We start from the raw sequence: 16163 nt of genomic DNA, 5'->3' as shown, positions 1-16163 counted from the left end.
AGACCGTGATGGGTTAATTTTTGTGGAAAGCAAGGCAGAATTTTTGAAGTTTGTTTCTTCAAATACTTTCAGTTTCCCACACACACAACCTAGTTTGTTATGCAGAGATCTTATTTTCTAGGAGACTTGGAGGGGGACCTTCTGCTTTGTGTCTTCATGGGATGCACAAGACACTAGGGAACAGTGTTTCACTTTTCAATACAGTGATAGGTCTGAAGAGATAGATAAACCTGCAATTTTTGTTTTTAATGAGATGGGATTGTCACTGGTCTTGAACTTCTGAGCTCAGTGGAGACTTCCCCTACGTCGGCCTATGGAAGTGTTAGGATTAATAGGCGTGAGGCACTGCGCCTGGCCACAACCACCGACATTTAAAATCACGTCCCTGGGTGGGCCCGAACCACCAACCTTCTGGTTAACAGCAGAACGCCCTAACCAATTGCGCCACAGAGACAACATCAACTGCTTGCTCTATATAGATTAAGCAATCACTAAACCCTAGGGGTTGCCATTTGCTTTCTGCAGGACAACTGTGCAGACTACAAAGCTTCGGAAAACCGGGGAGGCTGAGTCGACTAATCGTGTTGTTGCTCGTTAGAAACGCGTGCATTGCGTGACTCTGAAGTCAGAAGGGCGGCCGAATGTCCTTCACCCTGCGTTGACCCTCGCCTGCTTCAGAAGCCAGTGCCTCTGGAAATGCCTGGATCTGCGACCCCAGCCTGAGCCAAGTAGGGCGCAAGGGAAGCCGAACTCCCCGACGGCTCTCATGGTAGCTCATTCTGTTTTTTTGCGCCGCCTTCAAACAATCATCTGCTCCGCTTGCTCTCCCTTCACTCAACTGGGCTTCAGTAGACGGGGTCGGTGGGGCGGGAGCGGGAAAGAGGCAGGGGAGTCAAAAGGAAAAACGTGAAAAGGAGGAGGGAGAAGCAGGGGAGACCAGGATGACACAATGGGACAGCCCAGGATGCCCGTGCAGAGGGCACCGGCTGGATGCAGAGAAGATGGGACATGTATCAGAATGGAGAGGGGGAAACCGGGAGAAGATGTGAGAGAAAATCACAAGAACCTGTAGCTGCCCGAGAATGAAGTAAAAATCGCATAATGTCTTTACATTAATAAAAAAAAATCGGGGGACAAGGCGCGGTGGCTCACTCCTGTAATCCCAGCACTTTGGGAGGCCGAGGTGGGTGGATCACTCACTTGAAATCAGGAGTTCGAGACCAGCCGGGCAAACATGGTGAAAGCCCGTCTCTACTACAAATACAAAAATTAGCTGGGCGTGGTGGCGCACGCTTGTAGTCTCGGCTACTCAGGAGGCTGAGGCAGGAGAATCGCTTGAACCTGAGAGGTGGAGGTAGCAGTGAGCCCAGATCGTGCCACTGCCCTCCATTCTGGGCGACAAAGCGAAATTCTGTCTCTCAAAAAATATATATAAATAAATAAAAGAGGGGTGGGGAAGCAAAACGATGGGCAGTAGGTGTGGGGCGCCTTGGGATTCTATACTGGTTAGTAGTCTGCGTTGTGCCTGCAGCAACCTCTGTTCTAATCTGAATCCTGGTACAGTCAGACTCTATCTTGGACCCAAGGGGGGCGAACCCACGTGTCTTTTGGTTTGCTTTTCATTCCTGCACCAGTTGGCGGCCTTTATCTGCAGCCAGAAAGCCGGAAAGCAGGGTTTACCACTGGCCCCACAGCGCCATACTGTCTGGGGAAAAGAAGGAAACCCAAGAGAACACAAACAATGTCCCAAAGAGAAACTTTCCAAGTGCTCTATGCCTCACCGTTTAGCAGAAAATATCAAGCAACTCTCAACCTAGCTGGCCTGTAGCTTCCACGAGTGAAATAATGCATTTATTGCGGTCTTTCTGGTTGAGATATTTCAAATATTTGATGGAGCTTTTAATGAGAGAGAGAGACACTCTTGACTGTGGAAGAAAAAATGAGGGGATGTGAAGATGAGGCGACTTTAGGACAGAAAAAAAAAAGAGACAAGGCAGCCATGTAAACGTTTTCCGGTGGGCGTGAGGCGATGTCAGTCTTGAACCCCCTTATGTCAGGTAAAGAGCGCAGCCTCTTCCAGCACAAACACCGTTTCCCACACTGAGGAAATCACAGAGATCAGCAACTCTAGAGTGAGATGAAGAAGCTTCACTCTGGGAGAACCCCCTTCGTGACCACGGTCTCTCCCCTGCCAGGTAAGTGGAAAGGAGCACATGGTCTGCAGGAACAGCACAGCCTCCTCGCCCTGGCCGGTCGCTCAGGGTCACCACCCTCCCCACTGCCGCCCCTCGCCATTCTTCCAAACCACTCTCCACCAAAAATTCCACCGACGGTCACCCCACAAGACAACCCAGGCCGCCTCTCAGCAGCGGCTCCGGCCCCGCAGCCACCGCGCCCTCTCACCCCCGCGGTTCTGCCCGCTGCCTCTGTGCACTTCACCTCCCTGGCTCCCGCTGTCCCCTGAGCTTACAGTGGACTCGGGGTTCTTTGAACCCCTCTTGGGAGAACTGAATGGAAAAGGGGGAGCGTGCGCAAGTGCTCGGTAGAGTGTAGACATCGTGGGATTTCACTGTGGTACCATCGCTTCGACGTCTTAGTGCTGATTTTTACACCTGCCTTCTGCTTAGGGCACGGCAGCAGTTTTCCATCTGTGCCTGCTCCACCTGCTGTCCTTGTTGGGTCAGCGAACATCGCCTCCCTCTACCGCTCAATCAGCAAACGGGACCGCCCTCGAGGACCTCACCCGCCGCTCACCCCCTAACAAATTCGCTGGCATCGCCTCCGGTCGCCTCTTCCGAAGGCCTAACGAGCGCGTTAGCTGCCAACGGAGGTGAGGAGGCTCCGCTGACTGGCCGGTGCCCGTGTCCGGGGCTGGCACAAACGCCATGACTTGGCTTGGCCTCTCTCTTAGTTATTCGCAGCTCAGCCCGATAGGCGCCTCCGAAGTGGCGACGGAAAGAGGGTGAGCTCATTGGGTGCAGCTCCACGGGGGCTGGCATCTCTGCACGGCTGTGTACACCTGAGCGAGAAGCTCGGTCGTTCTCTAAAGCCGCTTCCGCGGATGAGGGATACGGAGATAAACAGGAGCGGTGTGTCGTAAGAGGTGGTCCAGCAGGACTTGCCCTCCTTCACCCAGCTTTGCCCCTCGCTGCGGAGACTGTTCTGCCTCTGGCCCTTGGAGCAGGCCGGCTGACAGCCTAGTGAAGGAAGATTCCTGCGGGAGGGCGGCCAGTGCAAAACAATTCCCTGACCGGGAATCGAACCCGGGCCGCGGCGGTGAAAGCGCCGAATCCTAGCCACTAGACCACCAGGGACACACGGGAGGGAGCTTTCTCTCCTTTCTTCGGCCAGAAGCGACACTTTCCTGAGCTCTGGAAGGACTTGGGCCTTTTGAGGGTCGCTCTTTGCTCCTGGAGTCTCTCACAAGGCCATTCCCTCCCTGCTTTCTTCAAAAAAAGAGCCTGCAGGCGACACACCGAGGGCTCCGTGAGGGACACCGAATCCCGAGTCCTGGAGCGAGTTGCAGCGACCCGGCCGCAGCTCACCACTGAACTAGAGATGCGCCTTTGCGAGGCGGCAGCAAGTGACCAGCCGGTCGTGGGTCGCCAGGTCCGGAGCCGCGCACCAGGTTGCCAGGAGGAGGCGGGAGACGGGAGGCGCCCGGGGTGAGACGGGGGCACCCGCTGCATCATAAAGGACCCAGACGCCAGCACCCTCAACATCATAAGGAATCAGACGGATGCGGAACCGAGACGGGCTGGATGGGAAACTCTTTCCAGGAAGGCTCCGGGGCCCTCAGCTGGTCTCCGACCTTCCCCTGCCACCTGTGACACCTGGCATTTTCCCACCTTAGGCGATGGCAACACCACCCTTCTGTTTGCTCAGGGCAAAACTTCCAGAGTTCCGTCTGACGCTGGAGTTTTTTCCTCCGATCCAAGAGCCAACTGGTCATCAATTCGTTATTTCCCGTCGGCTAAGTGCGTGGGCATTGAGCTTCACGCGAGTCTCTCCACCTCTGCGGAATGGCTACTTCGGGGAAGGGGAGGGGCCCTCCGGTGGATTGTAAGGCGTTTAGCAGCATCCGTCGCCTCCGCTGACTAGATAGATGCCAGGGGGTTAACATTCTCCCTCCCCGCTTCCCCTAGTCGTGACCTAGTGTCCCAGCAAGGATGGGAGAGGAGTGTAAGGGCGAAGTTGCCCCCTCTTGAGAACCACTGATGCGCGTTGTCCTGCTCTCTGAGCTTGTGGAGAGGACTCTCCAGATGAAGGCTCAGGGGTCGATCCAGCTTGAGACCCCCTCGCTCCTCCGCACAGTCGGACCTTAGGATTGGAGGTTTTTAACATCTCCACATCATGAGATTGGAAACCTTTAGGTCTTCTCTTCCGCTCTGTCCTCCAAATCGGACTCTTCCGAGCCTGTTGACCAGGGCCAGCCAGGCAGAGGCTGGGTTCGCTCAAGGGGGCTCCTTTCGGCCCTCCTGGAGCTTCAGGCCTCTTTCGGTTGCAGAGAAGCTTTATGGGCCACTTCCTTCGGCATCCCCGGGGGCAGGTGCGCAGTGCCCCGGGAAGAAGACGGTTTGACTGCGGTTCTCGCCCCCCGGCGCCCAACCTCCACCCCGGTGCGCGCGCTCTTCCAGGCTCCTGCTGGTTCCACTCGCCGGGAGTTAGGTCTCGGGTCAGCCTGAGCTCCCCAGACGCCGAGTCCCGGAAGGACACGTAGGGGAAACCGGCTGCTCACTTTGGTCCTGTCCACAACGGACCCCTTTCTGCCGGGAAAGAAAGGCGGCGAGTCCTGTCCTGTTGGGTAGGCAGAAGAGAGAGCAAAGGGAAGACAAGAAAAATCCTGGGAGGTTTCAGGATCTAAAGTTACCATGAAGTCGACCTAACCTCCTCTGGAGTTCCTCCTGGTCCTCCCGTGGTTGGCGATGGTGAATGGAGTTTCCCTCTCCAGTTTGCCAAGGCAGACAAAGCCGACACAATGGGCCTGTCCACTGTCTTCTTTCATATACACAAAATGTCAGCTCTTCCTGTTTCTAACTGGCTACATCATGCCTGATGACCAGCTTAGCAAATTAGAGACCCTCCATGGGACTCCATCTCTGTCTTAGTTGGGCTTCTGTAACACTGTACCATCAACTGGGTGGCTGATTCACAACAGAAATTGATTTCTCACAGTTCTGGAGGTTGGAAGTCCGAGATCAAGGTGCTGACATGGTAGGGTTATGGTGAGGGCCTTTTGTCCTGGTTGTAGACTGCCACCTTCTCATTGTACCCTCAGGGGGTAGAAAGAGGGCGAGAGAGCTCCCCGGGGTCCCTTTATAAGGGCATTAGTCCCATTCAGACTAATGGGACTAAATCGAGACTCTGTACTGAGTGTTGTGGATTTTTTGCATGTTCATCCTCCCCGCAGACAACTGGAGATGTATTGTCCCTAGAGGGTACAATAGGGAATCTTCAGTCACAAGTCAGCAACCAGCATATGTGAGTGAGAGGATGTGTCCCACTCAGAAATGAGAGTGTATTAGTCCATTTTCACACTGCTGCCAAATACATAACAGAGTTCGGGACGAAAAAGAGGTTTAATTGGACTTACATTTCCATATGACTGGGGAGGCCTCAGAATCATGGCGGGAGGTAAAAGGCACTTCTTACATGGCAGCAGCAAGAGAAAATGAGGAAGAAGCAAAAGCAGAAATCCCTGATAAACCCATCAGATAGTGAGACTTATTCACTATCAGGAGAATAGCACAGGAAAGACCCACCCCTATGATTCAATGACCTTCTCTTAGGTCCCTCCCACAACACATGGGAATTGTGGGAGGTACAATTCAAGTTGAGATTTGGGTGAGGGCACGGCCAAACCATATCAGAAATGGATGAAGGGACAACATATCCTGATGTGTGTGATGGTTTTATGAGTGATTACCTATTTCAAAATTTATTGCAATGTGTAAAAAAGAACAAGGACTTGTATTATCTGACTTTAAGGCTTACTATAAGCTATTATAGACAAGGCATCAGGAGTGACAAATAGATAAACAGACTGAGTTAAGAGACTTGAAACTGAACCACAGCTTTATGGTCAATAAATGGGTTTTCAATAAAAGCAGTTCAATAAGAGAAAATAAATCATTTCAATTAATGGATTTGTATATGGATGTGGGGAGACCAACAATGTTATTCTCCCTCACGCTACACACAAAAGTACTTTCAGGTGCATTATACACCAAAACTTAAAAGGTAAAGATATAAAGCATTTCAAGCATACTTTGTGACTTGTTGGTAGGCAAAGATTACCCTACCAACAAGCAGGACACAGAAAAAAAAAATATAAGAAAGACATGATAAATGAGACTTCATCAACATTAGCCACACCTTCTCATCCAAAGATACCACTAAGAAAGTGAAAAGGCAAGCAAGCCACAGACAGAGACAAAATAGCCACAAAACGTATCTGATCTCCACACCCTGTAATTAGAATTATAGTGGTCTGGTACGCTGCACCCAGTTCCTGCTGGAGTATTTTCTGTGGAGGCTCATGCCTGTCATCACAGCTACTTGGGAGGCGGAGGTGGGAGAATTGCTTGAACCCAGGAGGCGGAGGTTGCAGTGAGCCAAGATCGTGCCACTGCACTCCAGCCTGGGAGACAGAGCGAGACTCCATCTCAAAAAAAAAAAAAAAAAAGTAAAGAAAAAAGAAAAAGAAACTGACAATGCTTCTCGTGGTAACTTGGTGGCCAACAAAAAAAAAAAAAAAAAAAAAAAAAAAGAAAAGAAAGAAAAACATTGTATATATAAAAAGAAAAAGAAGCTGATAATGTTGCTTGCCTCCAAGGACGGAATGGGAATATCTGGGGTCAGAGGTGAGAGGGAGCCATTTTACTGTGTACCCTTTTGAAATGTGAATGTGTGACTTAATCTAAAGTAAAATATAAAAATTTAAATGCTACTTACAAAATTTTTTGTTTGTTTGTTTGTTTTTCAGATGGAGTCTGGCTCTGTTGCCCAGGCTGGAGTGCACTGGTGCAATCTCAGCTCTCTGCAACCTCCGCCTCTCCAGTTCAAGCGATTCTCCTGCCTCAGCCTCCGAAGTAGCTGGAATTACAGATGCATGTCACGACACCCAGCTAATTTTTGTATTTTTAGAAGAGATGGGGTTTCACCCTGCTGGCCACGTTGGTCTTGAACTCCTGACCTCAGGTGATCCACCCGCCTCAGCCTCCAAAAGTGCTGGGATTACAGGCATGAGCCATGACGCCTGGCCTTAAAATACATTTCTAATGTATTTTAAGGCCAGGCGTGGTGGCCCATTTCTTGAGACATAGCAAGACCCTGTCTCAAAAAAAAAAAAAAAAAATTACATGGGTATAGTGGTGAACACTTATAGTCCCAGCTACTTGGGAGGCTGAGGTGGGAGGATCACTTGAGCCTGGAAGATCAAGCCTAACATGAGTTGTGATTGTGCCACTGCACTCCAGCCTGGGTGACGGAGAGAGACTTTCTAAAAAAAAAAAAACGTATTTTAAGTCCATAATACAGGTTAAATCCTTTCCTTTCCTTTCCTGAAGGAAATGTACCACTGGTTATCAAATAGTAAGGAGGGAAAGTACCTCATTGTAGAATTCTAATTAATATACACAGGAGTGACTAAATGAGAAGCTCACTTTTGCAGCCTCTGATGAGTGGGTTGGATCTTGAAAAGAGAGACACCAGGCATAGGGGCATTCTGCTAGAACACATTCTACTTATGGTTTCTTGATAAAAAAAAAAAAAAGCAACTGGAAGAACCTGAATCTGACCTAGCTTTAGATCCAACATCCAATTTACAGGAAATACATGGAATAAAGAAACATGTTAATTGACACCATAAAGATGCAACCAGCAAAATCCAGACCATGAGAATCTCCAAGGACAACTAGCCCAGTTTCCTGAACAAATAAGTTAAAAGGGACGTAAAAGACAAAACATGGTCTGGGCACAGTGGCTCAGTCTTCTAATCCCAGCACTTTGGGAGACCAAGGTAGGTGGATCACCTGAGGTCAAGACCAGCCTGGCCAACATGGTGAAGCCCCCATCTCTACTAAAACTACAGAAGTTAGCTGGGCGTGGTGGCGCACTCCTGTAATCCCAGCTACTCAGGAGGCTGAAGCCATAGAATTGCTGAACCCAGGAGGCAGAGGTTGTAGTGAGCCAAGATCCTGCCACTGCACTCCAGCCTGGGCAACAAAGTGAGACTCCATCTCAAAACAACAACAACAACAACAACAACAACAACAACAAAAAACAAAGCAACCATTCACACTTTGTGAATGTCTATGGATCCGGATTCAAACAAATTGTAAAGAAAAAACTAAGGCAAGACTATCTGTGACTTTTTATTCATTTATTTATTTAGAGACAGAGTTTCACTCTGTCACCCAGGCTGGAGTGCAGTGGTGTGATCTCGACTCACTGAAACCTCCGCCTCCTGGGTTCAAGTGAGTCTGGTGCCTCAGCCTCCCCAGTAGCTGGGATTACAGGCGTGTGTCACCACACATGGATAATTTTTGTATTTTTAGTAGAGATGGGGGGTTTCACCATGTTGGCCAGGCTGGTCTCGAACTCTAGACCTCAGATGATCTGCCCTCCTTGGCCTCCCGAAGTACTGGGATTATAGCTGTGAGCCACCGCACCTTGCCTATCTGTGACATTTATGAGACATATGGAAAATGTAGACACTGGCTATTTGATGATATTAAGAAAAGATTATTAAACCAGGTGTAGTTTCTCATGCCTGTAATCCCAGCAACTTGGGAGGCCAAGGCAGGAGGATCACTTGGGCACAGAAGTTCAAGACCAACTTGGGCAACAAAGTGAGACCTCGACTCTACAAGAAATAAAAAAATCGGCAAGCCTGGTGGCATGCACCTGTGGTCCCAGCTGCACAGGACCTGAGGTAGGAGGATTGCTTCAGACCAGGAGGCTGAGGCTGTAGTGAGACATAAGGAAAAGAAAAGATTACTAGCTAAAATGTTTTTAACACACTGAATGAAACACCTTGGCCTCCTGCCTTGGGGCTGTCTCCACGGCCTCCCCAACACTACTGTTGAGCTGACTGCTCACACCGATCAGACACCCCTGCTCAAAGATCAGGCAGGCCCAAGCTCCCCCGCTGAGGCAGGCTCTCCTTTCCCTGTACCAGCTTTTTGTTGCAAACCCCTGGCTGCCATGGGCTCCCATCTCCATGCCTTTGCTCATGCCTTGCTCCTGCTTGGAGTGCCTGCTGCTCTGCTTCAACCGTACCCATCCCTTGATGCTAAGTGCAAATTCCATCTCCACAAATCGGTTTTTCTGACCTCCCCACCCCTCCCATCCTTCTGAGCCTCGAGGACATTTCCTCTGTCCCACGTACATATCACTAACCACTCACATCCTCAGTCTAGAATTTTGGGGATCTACATCTTTTCATCACTAGAGGCTGTGAGGTCCTTGGTAGCAAAGCTGAATATTCTAGTGGATTAAAATCAGGAACTTTGGCATGGCATGGTGGCTCATGCCTATAATCCCAGCACTTTGGGAGGCTAAGGCTCCGCCTGAGCTCAGGGGTTCGAGACCAGCCTGGGCAACATGGTGAAACCCCGACTCTACTAAAATACAAAAAAAAATTATCCAGGCATGGCAGCATGCACCTGTTATCCCAGCAACTCGGGAGGCTGAGCCAGGAGAATTGCTTGAACCCAGGAGGTGGAGGTTGCAGTGATCCACGATTGTGTCACTGCATTCCAGCCTGGTGACACAGCAAGACTCCATGTCAAAAAAAAAAAAAAAAAAGTCAGGAACTTGAAACTCCGACTCAGCCACTTATGTATTACTGAGTGACCTCAGGAAGATCACTCAACCTCTCTGCACCTCAATGTCCTCATCTATAAAATGGGAATGAACACAATTCCTACCTCACAGGGAAGCTATGAATATTAGTTGAAATGAAATATACAAAGAGCCTAGCCCAGAGTAAACATCTAATAAATGCTGACTGCCACGACTGTGGTAATGGTTATTACAAGTGGCCTCTGTGTCCTCACAGGCCCTTGTACACAGTAGGTGTATTGAGTTGAACTGAAATTCAACTGAATTGAGCTGGATGGAAAGAGCAGGGCTGTCTCTCTGCTGCTGCCCCATCCCCGGCCAGGCCTCACCTCTCAGTGAACATCTTCACCTCACTGATCAACCGCCAGAACCCCACCACCTGCCTCCAGAGGAGGAGCAGGTGACTGTGCTCGTTGCTGAAGTAGGCATTGAAGGACTGGAGGGAAGACATGCCGAGGGAAGTGTTGGTGTGAGAGCGGGTTTACTCCCTCCCCCTGCTTCCCTCATCTCCGACCATCCCAGGAGGCACCGTCGTTCAGAGAGTGGGTCTTCCTGTGGGCCTGTACACGGAGCTGTGTTGCAGCGGCCACGCTCAGCTTCCCAAGCCTCATGGCTCCCTCCTGCACAGGGACCTGGGTTTCAAGTCCTCTTTTGGCTGCAAGAGGCAGCAAGGAAGGGCAAAAATGCAAGGGACCTAGCTTTGCATCCCAGCTGCCAGTTGCATGACTGTGGGAAGGTTACTCAACCACTGTTTATGTATTTATTCATTTGAAGACAGAGTCTTGCTTTGTTGTCCAGGATGGAGTGCAGTGGCATGATCTCTCAGCCTCTCGAATAGCTAGGACGACAGGTGTGTGCCACCACGCCAGGCTAATTTTTGTATTTGTAGTAGAGATGAGGTTTCACTATGTTGGCCAGACTGCTCTCGAACTCCTGACTTCAGGTGATCTGCCTGCCTCAGCCTCCCAAAGTGCTGGGATTACAGGCATGAGCCACCGTGACCGGCCTTAACCTCTCTTTAAAATGAGGAGGATGATAGCACATACCACACGCAGTTATCACGAGGAGTAAAGGTCAATTCACACGGTACACATGGTACATGCTACACATTGATAAAGACCAACTATTGTGATGACGTCTATTTACTTCTGCTAACATGCTCCCTTAGACAGTGCTCCCTCTCCCTCTCCAGGCTTCTGAGTCCTCCCTCCTCTGCAGTGCCACTTCCTCTTGATTCCAGCTGGCCTCCCTGCACCCCCATGCCCACCTCCTCCTCGCACCTCCATGCCGCCTCCCACTGCTCCAGCTCCTTGCGGCTGCGTGTCCAGTCACTGGTCACCTTTCGTATCTCCTCACTCAGAGCCTGGTTGGCCAAACCTGCCTGGTCCAGCTGTTCTCGGAGCATGGCATTCACCTGGACCAGGCTGGCACTCCTGAGTGGGGCACAGGGGATCAGTAGGCGCTCGCCCAGCGGGCCATCCTGCCAGCCCTGGCCCTCCCTGCTGTTCCTCCTCCAGCCAGATGAGGGCACTCCCCATGTCTTGGCTGTGCTCTGTGTCCTGGGTGGGAGGGAGGCTAAAGCACCAGGCTGGGCAGGTGGAGGACAGGGTCTGCCCCTACCCCACACTGGCCCCACCCTCAGCCGCTGCTGCTCCAGCTCTCCGGATCTCTCCAACAGCTGCTACAGCTCCGAGGACCTCTTCTCGTACTGGAGAATCTGAGGATTGGGAGCTGATGGTGAGCCCCAGGGGTGGGGGCAGGGCAAAGTCAACACGTGGTAGGGAAAGAGCAGGAATGGGTGGCCTTGAACTTGCCCTGCAGCTGCTGCACAAGCTGGGCCTGCCGCTGCTGGCCCTCCTGGTAGGCCTGCAGCTTGCGCCGGTAGGAGGCCTGCTCCTCCTGCAGCTGCCTCCACGATTCCACGCTCTGCAGGACCAGCCCCCTGCGCTCTTGCGTCTCCAGCTCCCCAGATTCCAGCCACAGAGTCTGCTCCAGCTGCAGGGAAGGGTCATGGGTGAGAGTCCTGGGCCTCCTGGGAAGGCAGGCTCAGGCCTCTGTAGGGGGTGGCAGGCTGGGCCCAGACCCACAATGCCTTGTAGGCTGATAGCCTGGCACCCTGGGGAGCAGGCACATGTGGGCAAGCCCAGGGGCAGTGCACGTGTGCATGAGGCGATGCAGCCATGCACAGACATGCAGATGGGGCCTGTGTGGACACATGCAGGTGAGCCCACAAAACCCAAACCATGCAGGCAAAGCTCAAACGTGCACCTGGGTCAACCTCAGGGTCCTCAGTACACCATGTACCTCTCCTCCAGAACACTTAGCCCTGTCATGGTTTCTGTTTATTACACTGATGCCTGGGTCTCCCCACCATGCCCCCATCCCAATGTGAGCTCAGAAAGCCTCGATTTTTTCTTCCTCATTGTACCTTAGCACTAGAATGGTGGCTGTGGAATGGCATGGCTCACGCTCAGTAAATATTTCTTGCCATGGTGAATTAATGGCATGAGCTCATGGGAATACATTCAAACAGAGGTGTCAATCCACCTATGCATATCTGAGCTTAAAGATATGCACACACATAACACATACAGGCAACCTCAAACATCCCCAGGGGAACATGAAGGAACCCACTCATATGCACGGCATTAAGATTTGTAAGAGGTGAACACAGATGTTGCCCTATACAGTGCCTGCATATTAATGCCCCCTTCTGGCTGGTGCAGTGGCTCATGCCTGTAATCCCAGCACTTTGGGAGGTCAAGTCAGGTGGATCACTTGAAGTCAGGAGTTCGAGACCAGCGTGGCCAACATGATGAAATCCGGTCTCAACTAAAAATCCAAAAATCAGCCGGGTGTGGTGGCATGCCCCTGTAATCCCAGTTACTCAGGAGGCTGAGGCAGGAGAATCTCTTCAACTTGGGAGGCAGAGGTTGAAGTCAGCCGAGGTCGCTCCACTGCACTCCACCCCGGGCGACAGAGCAAGACTCCATCTTTTATTTATTTATTTATTTATTTATTTGTCTCATAGACTGAGCGAGGGGACCCCGACCGGCGGAGGGACGGCTGCGCCCTGCAGGCCGCTGCGTCCGCGCAGGCCCCGGCCTCATGTCATGCCCCGGCCCGCGACAATCCGGGCAGGATGGGACGCAGGACTCGGCGGGGCATCCGCGGAGCCCGTCGGGAATGCTCTCTTGGCCTCCAGCGCCGGGCAGCGGTGGGTACGGTACCCGCAGTGCCCACAGCACCCCTAGCCCGGGGACGTGGCTCCAGCCCTCCCCCAGGCGGGCGGCCTCCTTCGCGGGGAGCACGTTGCCTGGGGAACATGGCGAAACTTCAACTCTTAAAAAAACAAAACAACCACCACAACAGCAAAAACAAGAACAGAAATTAGCTGGCTGTGGTGACGCATGCCTCTGCTACTCCAGAGGCTGAGGTGGGAGGATCGCGTCAACCAAGATGCCACGAGATACAGTAAGACTGTCTCTCAGAGAAAAAGTCAAACAAATAAAAAAAGAGGCCTTGTAAGAGGTGACCCTGGGGACAGTGGAAAAACACTAAGGTTTTCAAGTGCTGTTAAAAGCCACTAGGCCTTGGGGACCATTGAGCAATCTACAAAGCAAGGAAGCCTAGATCCCTGAGCGCCGCCTGCCTAGTACCACCACAGATAACAGGAGAGACCTCCCCCACAGAGACTGAAATTTGTCTCCTGAGGAAACAAGTGACTACAGACATCTGTCCCAGGACAGGAAACAAGAAAACAAGGTCTCACAAAAACAGAAACAGCTGACCACACCATACAATCACTGAGACGGCGCCTGCGACTATAGGCAAAAAAAAAAAAAAAAAAAAAATCCATCTGTTATTCATACCATGAAAGACCAGGGGAAAATGTGAACGCAGTCCCCTACTACTGTTGTGGGAATCAGGAGAACGGAGAGACCAATAAGTAGAACAGGAAGATTTATTGACTGCACTCAGGCACAGCAGATTAAAATCCAAAGGCTGAGCCCTGAACAAAGACAGGGCTTGACTTTATACACACTTCTGAAAGGGTGTCAGCTAGTTTGAATGGCACGGCAGAAATTTGATGGCACGAAACTCGTGGGGCAGGCAAGAGGGCTTACAGAAGCAGAAGAAAGGCAGCTAATCAAACTGTGACAGGTCTTGCAATGCAAGTATAGCTGGTGACCTTGCAGCTGCACTGAAGGGAAATCAGGAACTTAACAAAACTTGTATAATTAGAAATGGAAAGGGGGAAAGAGAAGATAGTGAAGGGATTTGTTGTTTTTACCTCTTATCCTTGTTAGAGGTGGACTGTGTTGAGAGAGTCTCCAGAACTCATTCCTTGGGGCTCTGACTTTTCAGATAGTGTAATTAAGAATCTGCTAGGGCTCTATCTATTGCAGGTCTTGGAGTCAGCCAAGTACAGGAAAACTTGTGTTTTCCTTTTAACTTCTGCCTTATTACTACAAGTTGTGCAACACACCATGCCTGGTTTTCATCAGCAATGTTTCCTGAGGTTACAGAAAGATTTCTAATCCCGGGAGGAAACACTCCCTTGAAGCAAAAGTGTTCTCCCCCAAAAAATGCAAGGAGCTATCTTCTTGATAGCCAGGCACATAATTCTCAGGTTTTGCCCCACAGAATCTCTATCTAAAATAGAGCAGTGGTCATGCCTAGTGAAAAATTTGAGGGAACTCGCCCAACGTTGGGTTTCTTCAGAGCCATACATATAGATATAACCAAAAATCCTAAAAGACACTGCCCTTCATCATTCCATGCTGTTAGACATTTATAGGACCATGGATGGTGATATCGCTTATATGTGATCATATAAATCTTTTCTCTCCTTTCTGTAGTGTGGTTTAAACTTAATCCTTAAAGGACATGTATTTGAATTTTTCAGCTGGTTAGAAACCCGAATATACCAGTCAAAGAAAACTGCTCCTTACATGCTACAGATTTAGTTTTCTTCCTGTACTAAGATGTCTTTCAGATATAGTAAGTTTGTTAAAGCCAAGAGCTCCTATGTAACGAAGTTTGGTGGGAGGGGGGACATTGAGTAGTAAGATCACTCTTGTAATAGAGATGCCACTCTTGCAGATATTGACAACTATTGGGGCCATAAAATTTTTACCAAACATTGGAAAGAGAAGATCTGAACAACTTATCATTGCTGCAGTCTCAAATATCACGAAATACCATTATCTCAGGACAATAAATAGACAATAAAGAAGACTCACAGACCAGATTAGTTGTCATGTATCACCAAACAGGGACTGGATCCTTGTCAACACGACCCAACAGAGATTGTCCCGAGAAATTCACTTCATAACCTCAAAACCAAAAACCCACACTGATGGCAAAAAAATAACCATGCAAATAATGAGAGAGAAAGAGAGACAGAGAGCGACCTGTCCTATAGCCATACTCAGTGGGTAAAAGCCAAAGAGCTCAATTTCTGCTCACGATACTTAATGGAACATAGGGAACATGAGCCAATAGCTCAATGGGTGCAGATCTGCACCAAGTGCCTGTTGGACGCAGGATTCTACTGTCTCCAATAATATGTCTCAGATGGACTAATTTTTTTTCTTTTTTTGAGACAGAGTCTCGCTCTGTTGCCCAGGCTGGGGTGCAATGGCGCGATCTCGGCTCACTGTAACCTCCCCCTCCCGGGTTCAAGCGATTCTCCTGCCTCAGCCTCCCGAGTAGTTGAGATTACAGACACTCATCACCGCGCCCCGCAATTTCTTTCTTTCTCTTTTTTTTTTTTTTTTGTATTTTTAGTAGAGACAGAGTTTCACCATGTTGGTCAGGCTGGTCTCGAACTCCTGACCTCAGTTGATCAAAAGTAGGTGAGGTCAGAAAACATACCCTGGGAGAGGCTGGCACAATGCCCAGAACCGCCATCGCTAGGCCTGTGGTTTTCTTCTGTAGTGGAATACTAGTATTCATGTAGTTTAGGGACCAAACCAATTAGATAATTCTGGGAGTTAAAAAGAGATGCATTTACAGTGCTATTTGAGAAGGGGTATTAAGGAATTTGCCAGGGCACTGACGCGTGTCAGGCATAAACCACAGGTTAAGAGAGAGCTAAGTATTTTCTGTCCATGAAGGTGATAAGCGAGGGCCTGAAGAAAGAGGGACGGGGGAGGACACTGGCCCCAGAAATAGGAAAGGGCTGCTTGGGGGTGGGAAGGATGGGTCGGGGTGCTATCTAGAAAGTTGCCTGGTAATGGATGTAGGATGTGGGAGCGAGACATCAAACATGAAGCTGTCGCTTAAATAAAGTCTGAAAAAAGACTAGATAC

At 50.2% G+C, this 16163-nt stretch overlaps 1 non-coding gene across 1 annotated transcript; it reads right to left on the bottom strand.

Moving 5' to 3' along the window:
* Nucleotides 1-3242: 3242 nt before the first annotated feature.
* TRNAE-UUC (transfer RNA glutamic acid (anticodon UUC)) lies at nt 3243-3314 on the bottom strand. Its single transcript has one exon. It is a non-coding gene; the product is annotated as a tRNA-Glu (tRNA).
* Nucleotides 3315-16163: the final 12849 nt, after the last annotated feature.

This window comes from Pongo abelii, chromosome 1 (genome assembly GCF_028885655.2).
Source record: "Pongo abelii isolate AG06213 chromosome 1, NHGRI_mPonAbe1-v2.0_pri, whole genome shotgun sequence".
Classification (NCBI taxonomy): Eukaryota; Metazoa; Chordata; class Mammalia; order Primates; family Hominidae; genus Pongo; species Pongo abelii.
This window is presented reverse-complemented; position numbering and strand designations above follow the sequence as displayed.